Consider the following 26,946-nt stretch of genomic DNA (forward strand, 5'->3'; position numbering starts at 1 on the left):
AGATGTAATACAAATAATTCTATTGGGTGCTCTTGCTTTGTCCAAATATTTATTCTGATAATTATTCAAAGTACAATATATTTGCTAGAAAGCAACTAAGCAAATACTGATTTTGCTTCTAACTATTCAGTGAGACATTCATACGAAAGCCAAGCAAACATTTTTGCTTGCAACAACATATTCCAAATGCGACACTATTCCTGGAAAATAAGACAATATTGTTTTTTGTTACAAATCATTTTTGTGCAGAAGTATGCACAAATCCATGGAGCACCACGTTTGAAACGAATAATGTTTGTACATCTTTTTAAAGATTTTAATTCATAACTCTCTATTTTAAGTATTTGTCTCTGCAAATGTCGACAAGAAAAGAATGTCAATTTCTTGAATTTGGCGCGATTTTGGCCACAGCTCCGTAAAGTAGACTAACATAAAATTCCTAATTCCTTACCAATGTCGTAGCAAGGGTGCCATCAGTCCTAATGCAAGGAGGGAAATGGGCCGCCTTGGCAGTAGCGGCTCCTGGGATTGCTGCGGGCAGTGTGGTGGGGGAGGAGCAGGGTGGGGGGTAGTAAACTATGGAATACGGCTGAACGGAGGTATGTAAACAAATAAAAAAAAACACGAATTGCACTCGCTGCATTGCCACATGCTTTGCAGTGTCTGCCACGAAATTCGTTTTATTTATTTATTTGTTTACTTACCTCCGTTCGACCGTATTCCGTAGTTTACTACCCTCACTCTGCTCCTCCCCCACCCTACCGCCCAGCAGCACTCCCTCCAGGAGCCGCTACTGCGCCTTGGACACTGGTTGGTTAGTAAAAAAAAGAACCACAATTGGGTGTTATGGGCCCTTGCCCTCCTGAGTACTGGTGCCATCGCACCTGCCGCACCATTGATAGCTATGACCCTGTTTCATACCACAATACTGGAATCTAAGGATAACTCAGCAAATTACTTTTTTTTTTTTTAAAGAATATGGCATTAGAGAGGGGAAAACTGGTGGAGCAACGTGCCTCCTGTTTGCTTCTACAATCCTAGCATTCCGACCCATTGGTCCAGATTACATGCATTGTACTGGTCACTTTGCAGTTTTGCACTGCTCTCCAAGCCATTTTGCACCAGCATTTGCACTGATCGAACAGTGCAAAATAACATTTGCATTTACCGATCAGAGCACAAGCAACATTTTCATCAGCTAAATGTTACACTTTACACTGGTGAATCAGTGGAAGTGCCATTTACACCATCATCAGTGCAATGCTTGCAATCCAGCTACTGGTACTTGTTGAATGGCATTGTCAGTGAATTACATTCTCGGCTTCAGCACCTTGAAATAGCTACTCCCTGAGTCATACGTTTGTCAACAATTGTTTGATATGACATGAAGGTAAATACTTCTGAATTGCTCTTTGTGGGCTCTGTGCACAGTGATATTTCAGTATCTTGCACAAAAATACACACTCACTTTCTCATGGATTAATTATGCAAACGCAGCTGCCCCCCAAAAACGCAGCCTCTAGACACCCTTGTGCTTCAAGTACCAGAATTTATAGAACATAATTTGAAACACAAGTAATAAGCTAACAAGATGTTCTCAAAGCAGGTCATAATACTGATATGGGCCAGATTTCTTGAATATCCTATTTGTTGCCAATAGAAGAAAAATATGTTTAATGGGGTGCAATAGAATACTATGGGTTCTCCCACTGAGGGCCTTATTATGAGCACGGCGGTCCTGGGACCGCCACATTCGTGATTGCGATCCAACAGCCACCACCCTGGCGGTCGGACCACCATATTTTGATGGTGGCGGGGAGACCCCCACAAGACTGCTGCCATTGCCAGGGTCCAGGATCTTGCAGCGGTGGCATTGGGGAAAGCAGACGGGAATCGAACCCGGCTCTGCCGAGCAGATTCTAAACTACCTTTCCACCAAGCATTTCATGGCAGAGACCCTACCATAGATGCTTGCCAGAAAGGTATGGAAAGCGGCACCCAACAGTGACCCCTGGCAAATCTGCCATGGGGGTGTGTGCGGGGGCCACATGAAGTGCCCCCCTCAAAAGTGCCCACTTGTGTGTGCACTCTGTGGCATACATGACATGGTGCATGCCACACCGTGCATGGATGAGCTGGAGGTGATGTCACAGCGGCGGTATGCTGCTTAGGCTCTCCTATGAGCCAAATATACCCGCCGCTGTACCACTGCTGCCGCCTCACCGCCAGCCCTGTATTCAACTCAGAATCCAGTGGGTGGGTTCACCATGGGCTTGGCGGTCTTCCTGGGACTACCATGGTGGTGGTGCTACAGGAAGACCACCAAACTCGTAATCAGGGCCTAACTACTTTAGTCAATTATGTGGGAGTCAACAAGGCGCAGGCAGCAAATTCTCTAATCCAGAATCCAGTGCTCTGAAGACAACCCTAGCATGGTAGGCAGATTCCCCCTTTTGTAGACCTAATCAGTTTTACATCCAGGATTGTGTTCCAGTGTCCTTTATTCACCTCGTTAGTCTTTCGAAATTAGCTTAGCTGTCAAGTTTGGTGATTGCTAATGTGTGGCATTTCACTGTTTTCAGTCCGCTTAGATTTGATCTTTCAATGCCCTATGTGTGGCACTTTGGGTGACCCTTAGCAGCAAACAGATCAAAGCTGTCATGGTAATGGGATAAATAACAGAAATCCCCTCCTTTCCGTACTATAATGATCTAAAAACGCCTTGGAAAAATCGGCCACGCTTTTTCAGTGTTTTAGCAAGGTCACTTACCTGAGTGATTACTAGCACAGCATGGGCCACCTAGCAGTTGAGTGACCTAAATGTGCTTTCCGCTGTGTAACTCATATGCTGGTGAAATAATGTGAACAGTGATTAGCGCTGAAGGGCATTAAAAATAAACATGCATTGAAGCAGTCAATAACTGCCTTTTTGCAGATGCTAATCATTCTCCCTAGACTTTTAGTGATTTGCTGTAATTGCAAGTGCCCTGTTTACACTTCCACAGGTAAATCAGGAGAATGAAGAGAGTAGATTTGTCTCTGGTACTTTACAGGCCAAGAGCCTTTGTTATAGATGGGTAATAATGGAAAATACGCAGGCCTATTCACAATCTGCATTTTGTAGCATCTGTAGTAGTATTACAATAGTACTACTAAAGTACTATAAAATAATATTCACAAACCTATGAGTGCGAAGCTCTACTTTCACCTCTCCCATAATTCCTATGGGAGATCCTCACACATGTCAGTTTACTACTTAGGGTCTCATTATGATATCAGTTGGAAACTAATCCTCCTGAATCCTTGTCAGATTCGGTTCTGACCGACTCTTGGTCGGCGTTTCCGCCTGACCGATTATGATGCTTCCGAACACCGTTCGAAAGGACTCCCATTGACTTCTAAGGGAGCCTGTGTTCCGACCCACAACACAGGCTCCTATTGGGAAAATGGCAATCTGCGGAAAACCTTGCACCCTGTCATGGGCACCCCATGGTGCCCGGCACACAGTGAATTGTTTCACAGGGGGGTGCTTTGGGTACCCACTCAACCCCAAACCGGAGGACTCAGGGTGAAGGGAGGCCTGCTAGGGGTCCCCAAAGTCAGTTTCTGACAGACTTTTCGTGTCGGACACACCGAGTCAGAAAGGCGGTTGGAATTTGACATCGTAATCGGTCGGTCAGAAACCCTGGCCATTGAGCTGTATGAATCTTCTCCGACCGACTCGGATTCTCAGAATGCCGATCGGAACCGATCCAGAATTCCCCTTCTGACCGCGAGCATCATAATCAGTCGGTCAGAATTGTTTCCAACCCAGTCGGGCGGATGGATTCACAAAGTATGGTTCTGATGTGGCCAAGGCCCACACTGTGCAAGTAGGTGGTCCTGGGGGGGTCAGGGATTGTGCCAGGTCGTCTAACAAAATGTTAAATAAACGGGCAAGCATTTATTTGCAGGTTAACTAAAGTTAAGAGATGTAGGACACCACAGTAGTTACTTTATTTAACCTACAAATAAATGCTTGCAGGATTATTTAAAAATGTTTCTGAATATTAGTGCTCAGCAAGTAAACAGCAGCTAGCGCTACTGTTCACCGGGGGGGTCACATGTAAAGTTCAAGAGGGGCAAAAGCAGCCCCCGGGCCGTACTTTGTACATCACTGGTCTAGGGGAATTCGACTGTCGAAAACTTTCCGACCAACATCGTAATGAGGCCCTTTGTAGTAAATGTCGGTGGGACCTGGAGAGTGTCTGCAAACAGGGCATACTTACTATTAAATGGGAAGCATTTTGAGAATAGCAAGGAAGGGTTTAGGGAGGGGTATAGGGAGGGACATGCAGCCAGCCACTAAAAAGTAAATCCATTGTTATTCTCAAAACTGCACCTCTAACGGTAGTACAGCCAAAATGGCCCAAAATAGAAGTAAATGTACTCCAGCTCAGAGCTGGCCAACCCCTGGTACTGCTACACCCTTCAAAAGAAAATAATAGAGGTGGAGATTTAAAATAAAACTGCATTATAAATAATGTTAAATTAAAATAAATTAAATTATATTAAATTGTCATAAAAATGTTATTTAATGTTAAATTCTTTTTTAAACAACATGTTTTTTATTTTAACTTATTTTTATAACCATTTTTGGACTTAGAAATTAATGTAATACTAATTAATATTAAAACAATTAATCACTTTTAATTAATTCTATATCACTTTCAATAATTATTAATAAATAATAGAAACATATAATTGTTTTACATCAGGTGGAATTATTTTATATTTAACATTTTGCAAAATAATGTTACTTTAATATATTAACATTATTATATTTTAAACTCAAAGGAAGTTATTAATGCTCCATTATTTTTATGTTGTTCTATATTTGTAATAAATAAATCCAATTCATTTTAAATAATATTTAGCTTAAAAAATAATTTTTGTATTTTTTTTCAAATTCAATCAACTTTTTTACTTTACCCTGCCCTCTACTGTAGAGAAATCTCCACCACCAGAGTAGAGGTCACCCCCTGGTAAATGAATTTTATATATTTATTTTAAATGTAGCACAACCTGCAAAATGCTATTAAACTAATTCTGAATTAAATAATTAACAAATGTATATAATAAATGAAATTAACACTTACATTAGGTTTTTAAATACGTATTCTCACGAAACCCACACTATTTAAGAAACCCCCCAGATGTTTATATTTATTTCATTTATTTTGATATTTATTAATTATGTATTCAAAAAATACAAATATTACATGCAAAATTAATTAAAATATTAATTTCATTATGTTTTTACAAATTAAAGTTACATTTATTTTTAAATTAAAAAGGGTATTACAATATTTTATCATAAAGTAACATTTTTAATTATATTTACATTTTTGACAATAGAATAATTTTAAAGATCTATTAAAAAACATATTTAAAAGTTTGAAGTAATTTATTTTTAACATGAAAACATTATTTCATGTGGGGGGTTCTATTTTATGTCAGTACCTCAATTACTTTCTATGGTAAGGTATTGCAGTATCAGTGACTGCCCATGTGTGGTACTGGATTTTTCTACTGCCCCTTTTTGACAGTAGTGACTTTACACTTGTAAATTTGCCTCCAACGCCTGTTTCAGGGGGTACTGGCATGCAAGTCTACACCTTTTGAGTAACTTTACACTCATATTTTATGAAGATCCCTAAGTAGTATAGTTACTCAAAGAATAGAAGTAAATTTGCTAGTAGTAAATTAATGTGTGTAGATGTAGCTTTGTCAATAGGCCCGCTCCTTATTAAGGATGAAGTGCTATACCAGAGGAAAATGCACTGGTGGTATTTATTTCATCGTTCTATCTCTATTGTGAAGCAAATTCCACTGGGGGACTCCAGACTTAGGGCCTTATTTCAAAGTCGGTGGACACCATTGTGGATTTGGGTCTGACTGACCTCTGGTCAGCGGTTCCGACTGCTGAATTTTGATGCGACTGCACATGGTGCGGTCGCAAACTCCCTTTTCTGTATGAGAGCTTGTGCTGCGGTCAGAAACCAGCTGCAGCACAAGCTCCCTTACAGAATAGGGAGTTTGTGTTCACTGTGTTGCCACGCGGTGCAGGGATGAACAGGGAGGCACCATAGGTGCCCCCTGGCCCACAACCGGAGGACGCTGGTTGAAGGGGGCCCTGCTAGGGATCCCCAAAGCCGCCTTCTGACAGGGTTTTCATGTCGGAAAGCCCAGAATGGAAACCCTGTCGAAAACGAACATCGGAAGGGATAACATGCTGGTTCCAAATGGTAGACAGGCTCCTTGAGCTCGTTGGTAATCAGCTGGAACCTGACAGCCTCAATTATAATGAGGCTGTCAGTTTTGAAACCGCGATGAGGCTCGGAAAGTGCTTACTGAGCCTCAACGTAATGAGGCCCTTAGTATTTTCTCCAGGAATTGGAGGATCATCCATTATCAGCCAGCTCTGAATCATTGTCCTAGATTGCCTGCCCCCCCAGTGAACTATGATAGTGTATGTGAGGCATTCCTTTCTTACCAACTTGAAAACTCTAGATATCCTCTCTCCATCTTTTACTTTGCCATTGACCCCTCCATCTTTCTTTGTTACCCACCTTCAGACCAGTTTGGCATCCCATCCTTCTCACTTCACTCTCTATTTCTCTAACTTGCATAATCCCCACCACTCTGTCTTCCATCACTCCATTTTCTTGCTTTTCTCTTCCTTCAACTTTCTCTCCTTCCATCCTCTCCCCACTTCTCCAGGCTCTTCTTTCTTTGCTATCTTCCTCTTTTCTCCACCTCAATTGTCTCTGTGCCTTGTCTCTCTGTTCTCGTCTTTCCCATCAGCTCTCACTCCTCTCTCATACTTCGCTATATCTTCTTCCGAAAGGTACATCTTCATCATGATTTAGAGTGCTGTCTTTCGCCTCTTACCGGAAATACATATTTTACAGAGTATTAAGCATAGGATTTAATTTGATAAGTAAACCGAGTGTACAATAGTTTACTAAAGGGATGTGCCTTAAATACAACTAACAAAACATTTTTGATACATCATCATTGTTAGGTGGTCTTAATTTAATTTTCTGCAATTGCTTCTGAAGCACAATTCAATGTAGAGCCCATTGATAAACACTTGCTTGCCTATGCATTGTTATGCATATTTCATGCAAATGCAGCTGCCTCTCCAAAAATACATCAACCTCTCAGTATCCTAATGCTCCAAGTACCTGAAGCTAAGAAAATACCTAAAAAGTGACAATGTCTAGTACCTCTGAAAATATGTCATAATACTAGTTGTGCCTAGAATATTTGCATCACCTATCCCGTTTCATTAGAAAACAAGCACTGGCAAAGCAAATTCTTCCAGCCTTCTGGTAGAGGATGTGTTTGATATTAGTTGGGTGACTTTGTTTTTGTTGCCTCAACCGTCCAAGAAATAAAATCCTATAACGAAGCAAAATTTGGGCTAGGGCAAGTTAAAGTCCCTTTCCCTAGTAAAGTTAATTTGTAACCTCAAAGGTGACTGTTATTAAAAGGAATCATAACTCACAACGTGTTTTGTAACTAGTGAACTAAAAAAGAATACACAGCAAAATATTGCATAGTTAATACTTTTGAGAAAGGGCCAGTGTTATCATAGCATCTGCAAGAAAGCATATATGGGTCTTTAATTTGTGAATAAAAAATTAGTAACTCCAACAAAATGTTATCTTGACAGCAAAGTAAAGCAAATTAATTTTTTTTAGGAAAAACGAGTAAATAACATTCAGCCTGATTCATGAAGCGAAATTGCGCCCGCAATGGCTGCGAAAATGCAATTGCGGGTGCAAAACACGGAATCGGCATTCAAGTACAAAATAGCGATTTCGCAAACACAGAATAGCGATTAAAATAGCGATTACGCTATAATAGTCGCAGAGTCCCGGTAGTCGCGCATTAGCGATACGGAAATAGCGACCAACCACGGAATCTGCGAAATGAATAGCGAAACGCAATTTATTCTAAATCGGCATTCATGAAAAATATACAATAGCGGAAAACCCCAAAATCGCAATTTTGCGCGGCGCAAATTAAGGACAACTCAAAGCAGGTGGTAACCATAAAAGCCATGATTAAGCAAAATTTGAAAAACAGTTGGCCAATCACCAACAGGTCCAGGCCTGACCAATCACACATAAGGACATTCAGCAGCAGCATTAGGCGTTCCACAATGCCAGGAATGTACATGGTGGTGAGGCGGCGAAGGCTACAGCGAGCAGCACGGAGGAGACGCATGAGGCAGGAAAGGATTTACCGGCAGCGGGTCACCTTGCTGGGCCAAACCAGAGAACAGATTTATGCCAAATACAGGCTGAATGGGGAAATGATCACCTGGCTGATACAAGAACTTGACCCCCTCATGCAGCACCCAACAAGGCGAAACAATTCTGTGCCTACACATGTGCAGGTATTGTGCAGCCTGCACCTCCTGGCCTCCGGCAGTTTCCAGGGCATAGTAGCGGCTGCTGGGGGGATATCCCAGCCCACCATGTCACGCTGCCTCCACACTTTCGTTGACGCCATGCTCACCCAGCTCCACCGCCACATCACATTTCCCACGAGCCAACAGGAATTGGACCTGACAAAACTACAATTTTACAATGTAGCCCATTTTCCCCATGTCCTCGGCTGTATCGACTGTACCCACGTCGCCATCTGCCCACCAGCTGCCACGGAGTATATGTACCGCAACCGGAAGTCCTACCACTTCCTCAACATACAGATGGTCTGCAATGCCAAGACCATCATCACTGACATTGTCGCACAGTACCCAGGGAGTACCCATGATTCCTTTATCTTCAGGCACAGTGGACTCCACACACGACTGCTCAGAGGAGAGTTTGGGGAAGGACACCTACTTGGTAAGTACACTTTGTCGACAATGTCACATTGCAATGAAGTCACTGCGCTGCACAGGCAATCAACATCTGCTCCTCTCATTCAGGTGACAGTGGCTACGCCCTACGGGAATACCTCCTGACCCCTTACCTCAACCCTGCCACACCTCAGCAACAGCGCTACAATGTTGCGCACATACGGACAAGGAACTGTATAGAAAGCACATTTGGCCTGCTCAAGAGCAGGTTCCGTATACTGCACAAGACAGGTGGGGCCATGTATTACAGTCCTGCTGCGTGCTGCCGCATTGTGGCTGTCTGTGCAATGCTCCATAACATTGCAACCAAGCGCCGGATACCTGTTGACATCTCAGGCAGTGAATCTGAAGGGGACGACCGGCCACCAGCACATGTGCACCATGCACGCGGGGAGAACCCAGCTGAAGGCCACAGACGTCGCAACCACATCACACTGAACAATTTCTAGCCCACCCTCTTCCCCCACCCCACATATCACAATTGCATACAAAATGTAATGATTACACAAGGCTAATGTGTGCAGCAAAATAAATATATTTGTTTCATTCACAAGAAAAAGGTAATCAGTCCAACTATTTACAAATAACAGTATTGCTTCATACTGCAGTGTGCATGTACATGGCAGGCTTAGCGTCAGCCTGTGCCAGTGTTATGCAGACAGTGTCAATGGCGCCTCCTGCGCGTAATGCCCAAGCGCCTCTGAGGCTCTTCCTCTTCCTGGGCACCTGTACCAGGCGTTGCCCTGGTGCTGCGCCTAGGTGGCGGGACCAGTGTGGCCGATTGGCTGCTCACGCTGGAGGCACCCTCACTGGCATCGTCGCCCCCTACAGTGGCCGGTAGCGCAGGTGTGTGTAGTGCCGTTACCGCGGTGGTTAGGTGCTCCAGGACCCTGGTGATGTCCTCACAGCACTGCACTAGTTGGTGCTGCTGTGTGAGAGAGCGCCGCGACAACTGGGTGGTGGCATTTGCTGCCACATAATTCGACCTGCTATAGGCGGACAGCCTGCTCATCAGCTGTTGGTGGCGCCGGCTCGCTACACTGCGGTGCTTGATCAGCGCAGCAGTGTTCTCCTCCATGGCTGCAGTCATGCGGCCCATGGCCGCCGTCATGCGGTCCATGCGGTCTCCAACTCCCGCCACATTGCGCCCAATTTTGTGCAGCTGGAGCTGGATGGCACCTTGCTGCTGTGACTGGCGCTGGTGGATCCGGAGCATGCGCCTCTCTACGCTCATGCAGGCATAGCGATGTCCATTGCCCCTCCTGCTGATTGCCCGCTGTGTTGCCGCTGTCGCAGGCCCAGATCTCTTGGCACCAGCTGCAGGTGGTGTTGCAGCAGGCGTTGCTGGTGCGGCAGGGACTGGGGGCACATTAGTGGGGTGCCTGGCTCTGGCTGCGGGTGGGACGGCAGATCCAGATGCAGCAACGGTGGGGGGCCTGGCCTTGGCTGCGGGTGGGACGGCAGATCCAGATGCAGCAACGGTGTGGGGCCTGGCCTTGGCTGCGGGTGGGATGGCAGGAGCAGAGGCCACAACGGTGGGGGGCCTGGCCTTGGCTGCGGGTGGGATGCCAGATGCAGGGGCCACAACGGTGGGGGGCCTGGCTGCTGGTGTTGTTGCAGCGGCAGGGGCTGGTGCCTGGGTTTCTGGTTGTGAGTCCTTCTCCTGGGCCTCCTCATCTATCTGCAGCCTCTCGCTGTCACTGCTGTCTGCGCCACCTGTGAGGGTAAGTGGATACTCATTAGGTGCATGTGACTGGCAGACGTGCTGATGTTACGTGCATGCTGGGTGACATTCCCTGGATGGCTGTGGATTTGCGTACTTTGGGACCTGTCTGGCTGCATTGGGGTACTACTACATTGTGGACATACTACATCTCCCACAATGCTTCAGGGCATTCCCTGATGCGCAACAAAGGCATGACTAAGGGCCAATAAGTGAGCCTATTTGGTCAGGGACGGTCATAGGGGACAGGGTCGCAGTCGCATGCCACTTACCTTGGGTGTCTTGGGTGGGGCGGGAGGACTCCAGAGGGGTCACGCCAACGCACGCCTCCCTCTCAAGGGTGTCCTCGACCTGGTCCTCCAAGGGTGTGTTGGGTGGGACTGTCGGTCCGCCACCTCCAGTGCCCGATGCCTCTCCAAGCCGCTCCGCCACCCTCTCCTTGGCACGACCTCGGAGGTCATACCAGCGCTTCTTTAGCTCCTCCAATGACCTATCGGCCACACCCACCGAGTTCACGCTGGAGGCTATTCCCAGCCAGATCCTCCGCTTCTCTTGCTCTGGGACCTTTCTGGAGTTGGTCCCGAAGAGCCGGTCATGGTTGGCCACCACCCCTTCAATAAGGTTCTCGAGCTCCTGCTCTGAGAACTTGAGCTTTCGCTTTCGTCCTGCGCTGTTGCTGGGGCCAGGGACAGGTTCCTCGGACATGGCAGCAGATATGTCGCTATTTCAGTCGGTAGAGAAGTCGCTTTCTCTGGTTTAGCGTCTGCTTTCCGACTTGCTCCCTCGGAGGTTTGCCTCGCTGTGGTGTTTGGGGGTGGGAACTGCCTGCTTCCTGGTTGTGATGTCATCACTGTGCTCGGAAAGCGACTTCCCGTTTTCCCGATCGCGCGAGAATGCGAGTCGCATTCCCGATCGCACGGGATTGCGAGTCGCATTCCCGATCGCACGGGATTGCGAGTCGCAATCCCGACGCAGGTAGCCGGGAATAGCGATTTTTCTGCGTTTTTAGTTGGTCGCTAACGGATTTAGCGCGCGCGTGCAAGTCGCTATTTTTTCCCCGAAAAGTACATGAATGCCGTTTTGCGTTTCCTCAATAGCGAGTCGCTATTAATCGCTATTAGGGACACGCAAAACGGCCCGTACATGAATCAGGCTGATTGTGTCTTAGAAACAGGCTAAATCATTCTGACAGTATGAACTTCCTAAACAAAAAAAGCCATGATCTGGCGATTAAAATTTATTTGTGTCACCACAGTAAATATATCAAAGAACAAACACTGTCTTTAATGTAAGAAAATACCTATTTAAGTTCATGACCAAAACCTAATGGGAACATAAATGTAACAATGTAAGCATCTGTAAAATATAGTGGCCTTGATGAGCCACCACTATCACTGCTTTTTATTGTACTTTTTTGAAGAACTGATAGCACGGGTTTTCCATAGAGCTAAAACTATCAGTAGTCAAACAAAAAATGTGTAAGAAGACACAATATAAATGCAATACTCTCCTTCTGTGGTTGTGAAATATCATATGGAAGTAAAAAATGAGGAAGTAGCAAATTCTATAATAATGACAGATATGTAAATATCACTGTGCCAAACTCTCCAGAATGCGGTATGAAGCAGCCAGGCATGGTAGACAGTTGGTCCTATCAACAGAGCTATTGTTTGTTGTATATGAGCTGCATCCAGATTGTTTGTCAGTTTCATGATTTATTTCATGCTTGGCATTCCACATTCATTATTTTGTTGGCATAGGTCTACTCAAACTGACAACAATGATTTAAACAGCCGGGAGGAGTCATGAAGTGGAGGGGTGGAAACCAGTAAATTCCTGTCAAGTGCAGATTTACAGGACAGGCCAGGCAATGAAAGCAAACTCTATTCACTCTTAGTTTTGTTGATCACTTAACAACAAAAACAGTTGTAGATGTGGAGCAGGTGAAAGGCACAAGCTTGGTAGCAGTTGAAACCAGTGGAGTAGTGTGGCTCACTGGTTAGAGGCGGCAGGCCTGAGAGCAGAAGTCAGCCTGGGACCAGGGTTCAATTCCCGACGCGGCAGGGTCGTGGACCTTGGTCAGCGGACTCGATAATTCTCGCTTCGGTGCTTACTCTAATCAGGGGTTCCACTCGGCAACTCTGGGCATTAGCTTGCCTAATCTCCACAACGGCCCCACCAATTCCGTGGATGCCTGGCTCCACCTTGGGGACTCCCAGCAAGGGACCATCCCACAGGGAAAGCCAGGACGGGTTCCCCAGAGTTATACAGCGCCGGGACGCCCCCTTGCTGGGGCAGCTGTGCGCTTTACAAGTATACTACATTTACATTTTTACATTTACATTTATGTTGAAGGATGCCACTCACCAATTTGACTAACCTCTACAAGGAATTTGGACATCCTATGGACATTGTATGTACAGGGTATTTCAAACTCAAAGTGCTTGTAACTCTTAAATATTCCTAGGATTATTAATGGAAAACGACAACAATCATAGTTTTACATGAGATGTCACATATGTAACTAGAGTTCATTCAATCTGGAGTGTTTTTGACTATGATGAAAACTGTGCACTTTAGGTTTAAATCAATGAATTGTCATGGTAAGATATGAACTACCAGATCCCTCCCTTCGGTAAGAAGTCATTGTAGGGAGTGGGATGTTAATGAGATCTTCAACTTTTAATGAGTTTTATCATGAACATTATCTTCTAGACAATTCTTTTGAAATTATATCAGCATTCTGCACTTTAACACCTTAGGAGCTTCGTAAACATACCTCCCCAGTGCTGCGCTGTCCATTATCCAGTTCTGAACTGGACGTCCAACGGTCGCACGCAGCACTGGGGAGGTAGTGCCCGTGACGACCGTTGGCCGACGGCAGCACTTAAAGGGTTAATAACTCAAGTTTTAAAGGTACCTAATAGCAAGGTTTGATGTTTGAAAGAAGACTGAAAGCACTTTATAAACTATTTTGTATTATATTAGCTGCACAGCAGGATGTTTTATTAATACTTGTTCTGTATTATTGATGAGGCCACTTTAACCAGTAGTGGATTAATGAATTCTGGATACTGATGTTGATGTTTGACAAGTGCTAACGTCCTTGGTGATAAGGAATTGTATTTTTAAATGAACTACTACTGGTTTATGGTGTGCAATAAAAAAAATAAACATATCAGGCAATGCCACCTGACATAACTTTCTCCAAAGAACCAATCATGCCAATAAGCTTCATCATTGGATTGTCACCATAACAAAACCAGGAAAACTAAATTTTACAATACATTTTACCCCAAGGCAAGTCTCAGGCATACAATCAGAAGTGATAGATATAAAAAAATTACAGTCGAAAAAAACAATATTCACTACCCCTCTAAAATAGTAAAAATGAATTATCAAAGTGCAAATCTAATACCCACAGGGCTTTTCGGAAAGGGAAACTAGAGGAGGAAATGAACCCCAAAAGCCATTACCCTTCTATCATAATATATGAGAATCCTTTTAACATACTACCTGTCTACAGGCTTTTACATAGTTTAATAACTACCTAGTTGCAAAGGCCTATTGGCTTTAACACATGTTTACACATATGATTTTTGCAATAACTAAGTCAGGCCTATGGCGCGTGTCATAAATTCTCACAACAAAAAGATTTGACTTTTGCACTCTAAGGGGTCTATTAGGATGGCGGGCGGACACTGCAAAAGGGACCGCCCGCCACATTGGCGGGCGCATCCCACATTTTCTACATTGCGGCGGGCGGTGATTTTAGCAGCACCTGCCGCAATTTAAAAAAGGCATGTTGTGCATTTGCATGCACAACATGGCAGGCACCACGCGGTGCACATGCAAATGCAGGGGGGTACCATAGATACCCCCCATGTGCACCCCCCTGCCTTTCCGCCTGGTTGACTTGTTGACGGGTGGAAAACCAGCGGACGATCTTTCTGTCTGCCGGGGTCCCTCCACCATCGTAATATGGTGGAGGAAATAAGAGACGGGTGGTGGGTAATGGCGGGCGGATCGCCACTGCCATGCGGGCGATGGCGATCCACCCGCTATACTAATAGACCCCTAAGTTTGGCAGTGACCCAGTAAGGCCTATAGCCTTAATCGCGGGCTTGTCACAATACCCAGCGAGGTATACTACATTCCACATGCTCTCCCACAAAGTAACGATCAGTATACAGTCAGAAAAATACAAATACGTAGACAATTACAGTTTGTAAAATAATATAAAAGCCCTCCTAGAAAGGCATAATAAGTATTCCAAAAGTGAGTTTGTCACAGGGGTAACCAACAACAAAACCCTTGACTACTACGGCAATCACTGAGATTCCTGGTAACAAAATAGCTGGCCACAAGCTTTTACAAAGTGTAATCATAAACCACACTGATAGGTCTATTGGCTTTAACATATGCCATGTACAGGAAATTCGTCAGAACAACTTCCTTTATTGTAACTTCTTTTTTTTTTTTTTTTTAAACCTTTATTGTAGCATTCAATAAGAATACAAGCATGGGCCTACAACCGCAGGGGCCAGCCGCTAAACAAAATTAAGACCCCCTATATCGCAGTACGACACAGCTCATCAGCCGACAACCCTGAGGTCCGGCAGCGATTCAGGATAGAACTTGTATTAGAATGCACAACTGAGTCCCAGGATGAGACAGAGGTTCCATTTTATATTATTTAAGAAAGGATCAGGTGCCATACAATCAAACAGAAGAATACGGGGGACAGGGCAAGAGACAGGATATGCACGTAAGAACCGCTATAATGGAACATTGGTGCCAAAGCATATGGATCTATGCAAACGATTATACAATATACATTCAATGTTGAGCGCCAGTTCTCAGGGCCTGCCCACCCGGGAATCAGGATATCATAAAAAGCATAAGCACTAAATACAAGTACACGATAAGAATCCGAATGATTCACAAGCTATACTGATCCTGTAAGGAAGAGAAAGGAAAGAAAAGAAAAAGGCCATAGAAATAAAAAAGGCAAAATAAAAAACCCTGTCCAACCCCCCACCCTGCACCCCTGCAAATGGCTACAGCCTAACCCCACTAGCAGCGTGCCTGTCGCCCCTAATAACTTAAGCCCTAAAAGTAGGAAAAAGAATGGAGGAGGGCTTATCCGTTTGGGCTCCCAGCCCCTTTAGTCCCCCCGCCAGAAACAGACACCCCCTATCACTAAAAGACCAAGGTATGACAACACTTATAGAAGAAATTAGGGGGCACTGTAATACACCGCCCAGCCTTTTAGATCAAACAGTTGCAGGTCGAACACCTGTAAAAGCCACTCCAACCCATCCCAACCTAGTTGATCTTAACCCTGGCCCTTCCGAGTCAGCACACGAACTCCCCCCAGCAAGACCCAAAGGCACACAAAGGAGTAATAGAGGAGAAGGGAGTCATCAAGAATCAATCTATGGCGACTCGTAGGCAGTGAGTCCACAAGAACTTCAGACGCGGAAGAACTCTCCCTCCTAGATGGACAGTCCCAATATACATTGCCCAGGAGTCGTAAAGTCACCAAGAAAAGAGAAGACGACCACAAAATGAATGGAAAGTCAAGAACAAAAGTCTCCGGGAGGGGAACGCCTTTCGATACCTCCAAAGTCGATAGTGGTGGAAGGTTCGGCAATAAGATGACGACCTCAGGAACACCTTCCTCCAGGGCATCATCCGATGGTTTCAATACTTGCTTCCTCACGGCGTTCTCACACGGAGTCAAAATAGCCGCGGTGTGAATGGCTGCAGATTGCTGTTCCAACAGTGAGGTTGGGTCAGGTTCCACCAGGAGCATCTCAGATAGGCGCGTGTCCAATTTGCACAATAAGACATCCACATGTGAATGAAACGCCCTAATTTCTGCCAATATTGACCTCAGCGATGGCTCAAGCACCGTTCGATCCATAATCTCAAACACGACACCACTAACAATCACCTCACCGGGTGAATCTGGCATCCTCAGGGGGGACAAACAGGATCACGAACGTGCAGATGCGGAGGGTGACCAGTCTTTATTCGCAGCCACGGTCAACCAGGTTAAGGCCGCAGGCCAGAGACCGCGACTCACCGAACCCCAGCGGGCCCAATACCGGGTCTGCGGGACGGGGACCCCCACCCGCAGCCAACAGCAAGCAGAGTCACTCCTCCATCGATGCTGAGCAGTAGAAACGATCGCTGCCAAATTCGGGCTTAAACAAAGCCTCCACTCCGATTGACCGGACCCAGCCCGGCTATGAAAGTACTCGAGGCCCCGGCTTCACCGCTGGAGTAGGCCACAATCTTCAACTCGATGTAACTTCGTCAAACCAGCCGATAAAAGTTCCCGGATTTCACCATCGGAGTGTGGAACAGTTCATGTACAGCGAGGCTAGCCGTAAAATCAGGATAATGTACAGGATATAGTGGCGGGATACGGAGGTCGGCGGAGCCGGGAGCCAAAGCAGCCATCTCTTTTGCTGACGTAGCTCCTCTATTGTAACTTCTTATAATGAACAGACTTGTCACCACAACCCGGTCAGTCCTGTTGTTATATATCAGCTTCCCCACAGTTTAAAGGTGCAATACAAACACTGTTTTACAGTAGAAACACACACCTTCTGCCCTATCATAACCTTTGCTCAAGAGAAACATCATTTGGGCAGTGTCAAAGTCCTCCTTACTAAAGGGCAGATTAATCAAACTTTCACGCAAGCCACCTTGCTACGCTGCGTGAAGGGGCGGACATGCGCCACATTTAATATTATGCAGCTCATTCCTATCCTTTCCTTGTGCTGGCACCCTTTTGCCTGCCTAGCGGTAATGCAGGCACCCTTGCGCCATGGTTTAAAGGTGCCTACATTGTAGGCAAGATTGTTTTTATGCAGCAAGGGGCACCTTCCTGCACAAAAACATCCCTCAGAGGCATGCTCCTCTTTCTAAGTATGCTGCAGAATGCAGAAAGCTTAGTGGAAACAACAAAGGGAAATACAACTATTTCTCCTCGTTGCGCCTCCCTTGGGGATGCCTAGCATTTTGATGCATTGCCAGGTTTAGCAGTGTTTATAAATCATGGAATGCCCCAAAATATGTGGATGGATACGTAGGAACACAAACGCTCCACCCATGGAACACCTCCGTGGGGCAGAGTAACCTAATGCAGCGATTTGTGCTGCGTTGCATTACTGCAGATTTATCAAGCCACCTGGGGCCACGAAGCTTTGATAAATCATACTTTACTGTTGTGTCACCCTTATGTCCCCTTGTGTGGTGCAAGAGTGACACAACACATTGATAAATAGGCCCCTAATTCTTCTGAACACTCTTTTTCGGTTCATCTCCTATGGTATGAAGACTATTTGACCTGAGTAGAGACACTTTTATAGTAGATATCCTAAGTAGTATAATTGGTATTTGTATTCTTTTGCAAATTTTATGAATTCCCCAGGGCTTTTTATCTTAAACCTCTTTTAAAAAGGCCAAATTTTGTCCAAGTTCGTCCGGCCTTATTTTATTTACAACTGTTAAAACCTGATTGTACACCTTTTGTGATTGGATTTTTAAAGTGTTCAATGAAATATAGGAAATGCCTGGACCCCTAGTCTGTATTAAATTAACCCCTTGATCAAGGTCTGTGTAAAGTGTAATAACAGTCACACGAGAATTGATGATATTACTTGTTTTATTTTAGCTGATGTGTAACATGGATTATGTGAATTTTTAATGTGTTTTTTCCTTTTTTTTTTAACTATGAACTTTTATGGTTTTGTATAAAAAAAAACGAATAAAGTTATTTGAACAGAACAATTGGTAATGGAAATACAAAAATTCCCCTGAGGAGTTCTTCTTTATACAGGGAAACGCGAATAAACTTCAAGAAGAAAAGATTGGCTGGAAAATAGGAAATGTATTGGCTAAGTAAAACGTGGAAGAGAGCCACGGAATTGTGAACAAAACAGGCACAGTCGGACTCACGCGGGCACTCGAACACCCCCCTCTTGTTATCCTCGCCATTAGGGAAAGATATAAAATATGTTAGTAAAGCCTCTTTTCCAATGACGTACACAAACCAGCCCCGAGAGTAACTGAGAACAAAAAAGCGAGTTTCGCTTAATGAGATGTTTTATAGGCGTCTAAGCTTACTAGACAGCATGGAGCCATAACAAAACGCAGGTTTTAGTTTCATCATTTGGACAGCTGAATCGGTTGCCGTAGTAACATTTCAAAACAGGAGGATAAAGTAAAGTGCTTTAGGATGAAACTGTACTCAGCTCCTAATGCGGTTGGGTACAGTACCTTAACATGCCATGGTAACTAACAGACGACTGACAGCGTTTGGGCAGAGTGACGTGGCAAAGACCTTCAAGAGCTGAACCATGGGGCTCGCACGTTTGGGTGATGTTCTCTGCAGCTGTAAGTCGTGTATTTGCCATCTGATAGGCTGCGAAGCCCTTTTGGAGTCTGGCCATCTATTCCGAGTGGATTTGGGTATTTCTCGTTGAACGCAGGGATCTGTTTTTTTGTGGCAGCTCAGTGAAGATTGGTTTGTCTAATGTCTTGTTTAGTAGTGTTTGCATTGGTTAATGGTGCTAATAAGATGTGGGTATGCTTGTGTGGGTCTATGTGTGTGGTTGTAAGTTAAAGGGCTTGACCAAAGCGGCGGCTCCTCTGCTATGGCGGAGGAGCGTTGCCCCCTCTGCTGAGAGCCAGCTGAGGGAAATGGGAAAAACAAAATGATAATAAAACAATTTTATTATCACCTTATTTTTCTTTCCATGCTCGCTAGAGCCAACCAAGTCTGGATAGGGCAGGTCCATAAGCGGCCCGTGCAGGCAAGAGTGGTGGGGCGGGGTGGGAAGGGAAGGGAGTCGACAGACGACAACGTGGGATAATTACATTTTAAAACAGTAAAATCACTTACGTTGTGGTCGCTGCTTTGCCAACATGCCCAGGCTCCCACTGCTTGTCTGAGCGCCAAACCACAGCACTCAGACCAATCACAACGTTGCATTGCAGCGTTGGGATTAGGTGTGGGGAGCCTGGGTGTGCTTCCTGTTCCGGCTGGAGCAGGGACCACTGAGTAGAGACTGACTGGAGTGAGGGACTGTGGAGGAGAGACGGGGCGAGGAAGCGGCGTGAAGGTAAGTTCTTTCTTTTAATTTTTATTTTACAGCCACTTGCCCCATGTCCCTCCTTCAGCAATCGGTGCCGGCCACCACTGCTCTTAGAAGTATACATGCACATACCAATAAAAGTCATGCAACGAGAGAGCAGTTAGACAGTTGGGGACAAGGAATATGAATTGAAGTGCTTAGGTCTCGCCTAAGACAGCCCTATCTGTTGCAAGATATAATATTACCTTAGAGTGGGTTTAGAGCCTTCCCATTGCTTTATTCTCATTCTAATTTGCTTTCTTTTTGTTACAGAGTTCCGTGGATTTTCGTGCCTCTTTTGGTTTTTGCATCTCCAATGGAGCATGGACCCATTATTTGTGTCTTTCCACTGCTCCCTTTTCAGGTGCTACTTTTTCCTTTTTGGTTAAGCACTCTACGAGAGTGCATGTGCCTCCCAGCAGTCTTCCTCAAGTGCACTGTGTTCATCTTTCTTTCCGGTGTGTTTCTCACCTTGACCTCTCTCCTCAGTTGCCGTTCTTGCTTCCAACACAACAGCCCGCTTTCTGCTGCTGTTCTTGCCTTCCCACCCCTCATCCCTTGTCTAGGTGCTTTCCCCTCCCCAGCCACCCTCCATTGTGTGATTGCTCCCCAATCCGTAACCGTCCACCTTACATGTGCTTTTCCGCATTGCCGCTTGCTCACCATCAGTTGTCCATGTACATCCCCATTGTTGTAGCTCGTTTGTCCTTCGCTCCCCACCAGCATCCTTTTCTCCTGCCCTGCCTCCTTGTTACCTCATCCCCTGCCTGTTTCCCATCCAAACCTACTCTCCCATTTTTTTAAGCACATTAGAGAGTATATTCTAATCCATCTCAATTTAATAAATTAAATGAAAAAAAATGTTTGTCTCATTTTGTAGGTACCTGTGTCATAGCACTTTTTTAAACATCATTTTCTATGCAGCACAGCAGCCGCTCAGCTGTATAGAAGGCTAAAAAGCATTGCCAAAGCTAACAGATTTTAGAGGCGGGACCTATTGGCTTTGACAATGTTTATTTTCCTCTGTTATCTTGACTGTGTTGTTTAATCATGCAGTATCCAACAAACATACTACAGGTCAGCTGAACAGAGAGCGCGGCATTCCTGGGTGTTCAGGAGGCAGTTGAATTGAACACAGACATCTCTTTGGTATTTTTTTTTCTATAGCAGAAGGTCCCTAATGCCTGTTGTAGCGCCTACAATACATAATGTAATAGGCCTTTTAATGCATTTTTATGTCACTAAAGTGATTCGCAGGGCGCCGTGCACTACAATGAAGCCCCAGAGCAGGCTCCCCGTGCTGCTGAACCCGCGTGTCATTTCCAGCATAATATCAGTTTTTCACAGATATTGAGTAAAAAGCCATTAAATAATTGAATGTATGAAAACGAATACTTTAAAGCTGTAAGTAACAGAATTGGTGTCATCCCGTTTCCCTATAAAAAAATGTATTTTAGACCGTGCTCTTTCTTAAACGAGCTGAATAGGATCTTTATTAAGAGAATGACCTAGAAACGGGAAACGCCGAGGACATTCAGAATTACTCCAGAGAGTCCGAAAATGGAAGGCAGTAACCTGGACTTCAGCGACTGCTTAATGATACAATGTTCGCGTTTAGAGGTCGGTAGAAGGAGCGCTTAATTTGTGAAAAAATATGAGCTGGCGCCCTTGCCAGGAGGCTACTGCAAGTTACACCACCCATTGCCCCAGTCAGCACTGCCAATTGTATTGTATTGTATTGTATTGTATTGTAATTGCATCCCCAGGCGAAGCGTCAAAGCGCTTTTTCAGTGAGTAGCACGCTACTCCGGAACCCAAAAAGTTTTACTGGTGAACAGCCACGGCCCGTGGAGGGAGTTTCGGGGGGGGGGGGTGGAGAGGCGGGGCGGGGCAGGGTGGGGGGTGCTAAAAACCAGAGTATGGATAATTGAAGGTAAGTAAACAATCTAATTAATAAAACGAATTTCGTAGCGCGCCCTGCATCGCAAAATGTGATGCAGGGTGCGCTAAGAAATTCGTTGTATTTATTAAATTGTTTACTTACCTTCAATTATCCATACTCCGGTTTTTAGCACCCCCCCACCCTGCCCCTCCCCCGCCCCGCCTCTCCGCCCCACCGAAACTCCCTCCACGGCCGTGGCTGCTGGTGAATTAGTATAGTGAGATATGAAATTAATTACAGCAGTGGACGTTAGTCTGTTATTTGGATTGAACATCAAAGTGGAGGAAGGAAGAGGGAAGGTTTTGCATTTATATAGCGCTTGCTCCACTAAAGAGGTGTTTTAAAACGTTTTGGCGAGTAGCATGCTACTCTGGAACCAAAAAGGGTTAGTGCTGAATTAGTGTAGGGAAATATGAAATTAATTTGATTTGAGTGGTGGGCATGTTAGTCTATTATTTGGATTGTAAAATGAATAGTGGACAAATAGAAGAAGGAATGGTCTAGAAAGTTTTTTTGTATTTTTTGGAGATCATAGCAGTAGGAGGGGGTTTGGAATGAGAAAAGTGGAGGGAAGGGTTTTGAAAGGCTTGTTTGGGACATCTGAAAAGGTATGAGATGATGCAAGGAGGGGTATAGGAGGGAAGAGTCTAGAAAGGGTTATTTTGGGGATCATAGTAGTGGTAACGGGTATGGGATGAATGGGAGTAGAGGATATAGTGAGAGAGGTATAGGGTGAGAAATGACAGTACCAACACTACTAACCATTACACTCCTCCAAGTGTGGCAATTCAGATTATTCCAGCCCACCAAAGTTATAAGAATGGCTTTGGGGCAGGTATTTGTCATTTTTAAGGTATATTGAATTGGCAAATCACAGTTGTTGTGCCTGTCTCTAAATGAAATAAACAGCACCACCATGTGGCAGACCGGCATAGCACCAGTGTTTACAATTAAGTACTGGTGCCAAGTTCCGGGAACCACCGGCTCAAATTAAGAACTGGGTAGAAGGGGTATAAAAGAAAACATTTAATTTTGCGCCAACGTTTATATTTGCACCGACCATTAATTTAGGTCTATTTGCACTTTCTTGCTAGATGCAGGGTAGGACTGGCCTATAGGGTTATCAGGCAGTGCCTGATGGGCTGGTCTGACAGGTCATTGTGTGGGCTGTGTTTTGTAGCTGTTGTGGTCCTGTTGTCTGGTCTGCTTGGCCTGTTCATTTCCCTGATATTAAAACAAGCATTGGTTGCAGCAAGCCCAAATTGATGCAATCTTCCATAACTTGCAAACACACTTCTACAGGTCATCTTTACAAGTTTAAAACTGCCCGATTTGCGAACTTGGGCCACTTTTTTCTATTTTTTTTAGCTTTCTAGTTCACTAATGGGGGGCCACTTTCTTTTTGGCGACTGGCCCATTTTCTGTCTCAGTCCTGACTAGATGTTGACACTTTGATTTACCACCTACAAGAAGTTGAATATGAATGATAGAAAAACGAGTTTGAGACCTAGTACTAAAGCGTTTGCACCGGTTAATCATTATTAAAAGCAAAAAACACTAAGGTCCTCATTGTAATTGGCCTGTTATTAGGGTGCTAATACTGCACCCAGCAAATACAGATACAGCAGGATATGATATATACCACATGTGAAATTACCTCACTATTATGCTCCTTAGAACAGGGAATACCTCAGTAATAGTGTGTTCCCCTTTTTCCCAGCCTCACCACTTGGGTCCTCATAACGAGCGGGTCGCTTGAGTACAATATTTGTAGTAATTAGTGATTTGCACATATCATACTTATACATTTTTGGATAAATATCAGCAGGTCAAACCTGCCAATAATCAGAGTGATAATGTCCGGTATTTACCAGAACATGCAGATTTTGGTGTGGTAAACACTAAATTCTGCATGTTATTCCCAAACACTGGTAACTGGGTGGTGTTAATCGCATTGGATACATTCTGAGTCAGCAGAGTCAGATTTTATCAACTGTGATAAATATCACAGAAACTACTGGACCACTGATAATGATGGCCTTGAAATATTGTGGTATTTCCCCAAGTAAATACCACAACACATTCTTAGAGTCACCATTTCCCACCCCATACTGAACAATACAGTGTTTGTGAGAAACAAGTGCCCTAAGGATACAGTCCTGCATTCAGTTCAGTTCATGTAGGGGGGTAGCCACACCAGGGACTCCAACCATTATACAATACATCTGCAGTTTGTGGCGTCACATCCGGCATTCTCAAGGACACTGCATCTGACAGCCCTGCGGCCGATTCGTCATCATCTTCCGATGTGTGAACCAGAGTCCCTTCCTTACTAGAGGTCTCAGTGTCTCTCTGCCACCCGGACCGCCGCCTGTTGTTCCTGCCTAATCTGGTCAGAATTGGACACCACTGATAGGACCCGGCGTCTCTGTCTGGACCCTCAGCGATGATTTCTTCAACCCATCCTTCTTCATGGTCTTACCGCTCTGGACACCGATGGGCCTGGGCCCTGTGAACCGTCCCGTCACCTTGAGCCAATCCAAAGCATCTTGTGGCGTGTCACCTCGTCTTCCCCTCCGAGACTATGCGAACCCTTGCAGGATAAAACACCCAAAGCGAAGAAAAAAAAACTCAAACACAAACTGATCAGGCAATACCCTGAATCACTATTTGCTGACCTATATCATTGCTCCACCAAAGGCCAAGTAAAAATGGACCTCATCTTTCACACGGAAAGGCCCGACAAGTGGAATTCCTTCCTTAGAGTACAACTCCACATCAACAAAACCATCACTACTCCCCATAGCTGCAAACTATCATTCTCTATCCCTAACTGCAAGGCAGGCTGTGGGAACACCTTTGTGTGCATCTACCCCAATGGCACAGTCTTGATTCAAGCTAACAATGTCAACCTTGAGTCATTCGATCTCCTCTTACCCTCTCTGTGGACTACCGCCACCCACACACAGCCTCCCCTCCCATCGTTCCCCCCCTACCTGGACAACCAGTCCCCCCAGCAGAACATCCACACCATTCCTGCACCCGCTATCACTAACGCATACGCTCCTCGTCAAACAACCTCCTAGATCTCTACCATCAAGAACAAGGCGCCCCCTCCTGCACTGGCCCGTTCCCTCGAACTCCCCCCTGTGCATAACTCACTTCAAGCAATACCGGTCGACCTCAATACTCACTCCAAGTCTCCCAAGCACCCTCCCACACCCACTTGCAAAAGAAAACAACTACCACAACACGACCCTGCCCACCCGCGCCTAACCCCATAACCCTAACCGACAACACAACAACTACCAAAAGTAAGCACAACATTGACAGATCCTCGCCCCTCCGAGAAGACCCCACCCAGAACCCACCCTCCCCCCCAAGAGGAGACGGGGCGCCGGCTCTCCCTGTTTGAAAGCCAAGTGGCTATTATAATACAGGGCCTGAACGACATCCTAAGCAACCTCGCCACATTCCATAAGCCCACCTTAAACCCCCACTCTACTCCTATCATCCCCAACCATTCTCACCAAAGGCTTCCCAAGGTTCCGTGACCCAGCTGGACCTCATCCCCCCTCTTGACCTTTACTCCAAGGCCTAATAGAACTATGGAAGACATGTCGCCTGATGGAGAGACCTAGCTGGCCTCCTCGTACACCACCCCCTCTACGCACATCCCACAATCCTCGATTCAGGTAATCACTGGATTCAAAAGTGATCACTCCATCCCAAAACCCGTTAGACCCCACCCTTCCTCATCAACATCCCTACTGCCCCCCCTAACAAAGGAAACAAAAAAAGAGACACCCCTGACCAACTGCATGCTCATAAACTGCAGGTCAGCCACTAAACATGCCACAGAGCTAGCGGAATCCATCCTCAACCATGACATTGATATAGCCTTCATCACAGAGACTTGGCTAAATGACATCTCTCCTCCAATCATGGATATGCTCATACCCCGGGCTTCTCTATCATCAACAAAGATAGGAGAGACCAAAAAGGTGGGGGACTAGCAATCATTCACAACAACAACAACAACCTGTCTGTGACCGAAATCAACACTTTCAACTACAACTCCTTCGAATGCCTAACCGCCAACATTAACACCAGAGACAATTATCTGCTACACTGTCATCTCCTATACCATTCTCCAGGCAACCCCCTCACGTTCATGGAACACCTCTCAGACCTGGTTGCCCACTGCTCTCTCCGAGATAGCAACAACCTAATTCTGGGCGACATCAACCTGCACTGGAATGATATAAGCAGCGCACCAATCTAAAACTTGAACGATCTATTACATAGCAACTTCCTTACCCAGCACTGCTCAGAAGAAATCCACAACAGAGGAGCAATCCTGGATGCCATCATCGCCCAACACGGTGCATTCACAATAGACCACATCCTACCGGTCGACTTGTCGGACCACCACTTAATCCTATTCTGCATCTCGCAACTAATCATGTGCCAACCTCCCATCCAAGACCACCCCACATGGACAAGAAACCTAACACAGATCAACATGGCCGAATTAGAAGAAAAAATAACCACCCTCTTCCCCATCCCCCAGGACGGTCTCTCAACAACAGAACTCACCTCCCACTACAACACAACTATGTCCTCCATCCTAGACCAACTTGCCCCCCGAAACTGAAAAAATCCAGGAACATCCGCTCCAGATCCTGGTTCAACAAGGACATTAACGATGAAAGGAGGCAGCTTAGAGCCACAGAACGTCTATGGAGAAAGAATCCTTCTTATAACCTATGCGAGAAACTCAAAACTGCAAGAAGAAAGTACAAAAAACATATCAATACTGAAAAAAACTACTTTTTCTGCACCGGTCTTGACAATGTAAAAAACAGGCCAAAAGAACTATTTAACAACATCAAGTAACAAACTTCCAAATCCTCTACAACCCCAGCCCAGGCCTCCAAAGTTCTATGTGACAACTTCGCATACTTCTTCAATGAAAAAATCAACAAGATCAAGCTATCACTCGACATCATCCTCAATCCCGCCTCCAAAAACTCAGCCCCAGCATTCGAAATCACCTCTAGCTTGTGCCCCACGAAAGCCTGGAGATCCTTCGACCCCGTACTGGAAGCTGAGATTCTCAAACTAATCTCCTCCTCCAAGCCCTCATCACACATCCTCGACCCTGTACCCTCTCAAATGACCAAAAAGCTGAAACTCTCCCTCGCACCAC

At 45.3% G+C, this 26,946-nt stretch overlaps 1 protein-coding gene across 1 annotated transcript in view; it reads right to left on the bottom strand.

Moving 5' to 3' along the window:
- Nucleotides 1–26,946, bottom strand: part of ARHGAP24 (Rho GTPase activating protein 24) — a 1,758,332-nt gene that overhangs the window by 970,936 nt on the left and 760,450 nt on the right. The window lies entirely within an intron of this gene.

This window comes from Lissotriton helveticus, chromosome 2_1 (assembly GCF_964261635.1).
Source record: "Lissotriton helveticus chromosome 2_1, aLisHel1.1, whole genome shotgun sequence".
In the NCBI taxonomy this organism is placed as follows: Eukaryota; Metazoa; Chordata; class Amphibia; order Caudata; family Salamandridae; genus Lissotriton; species Lissotriton helveticus.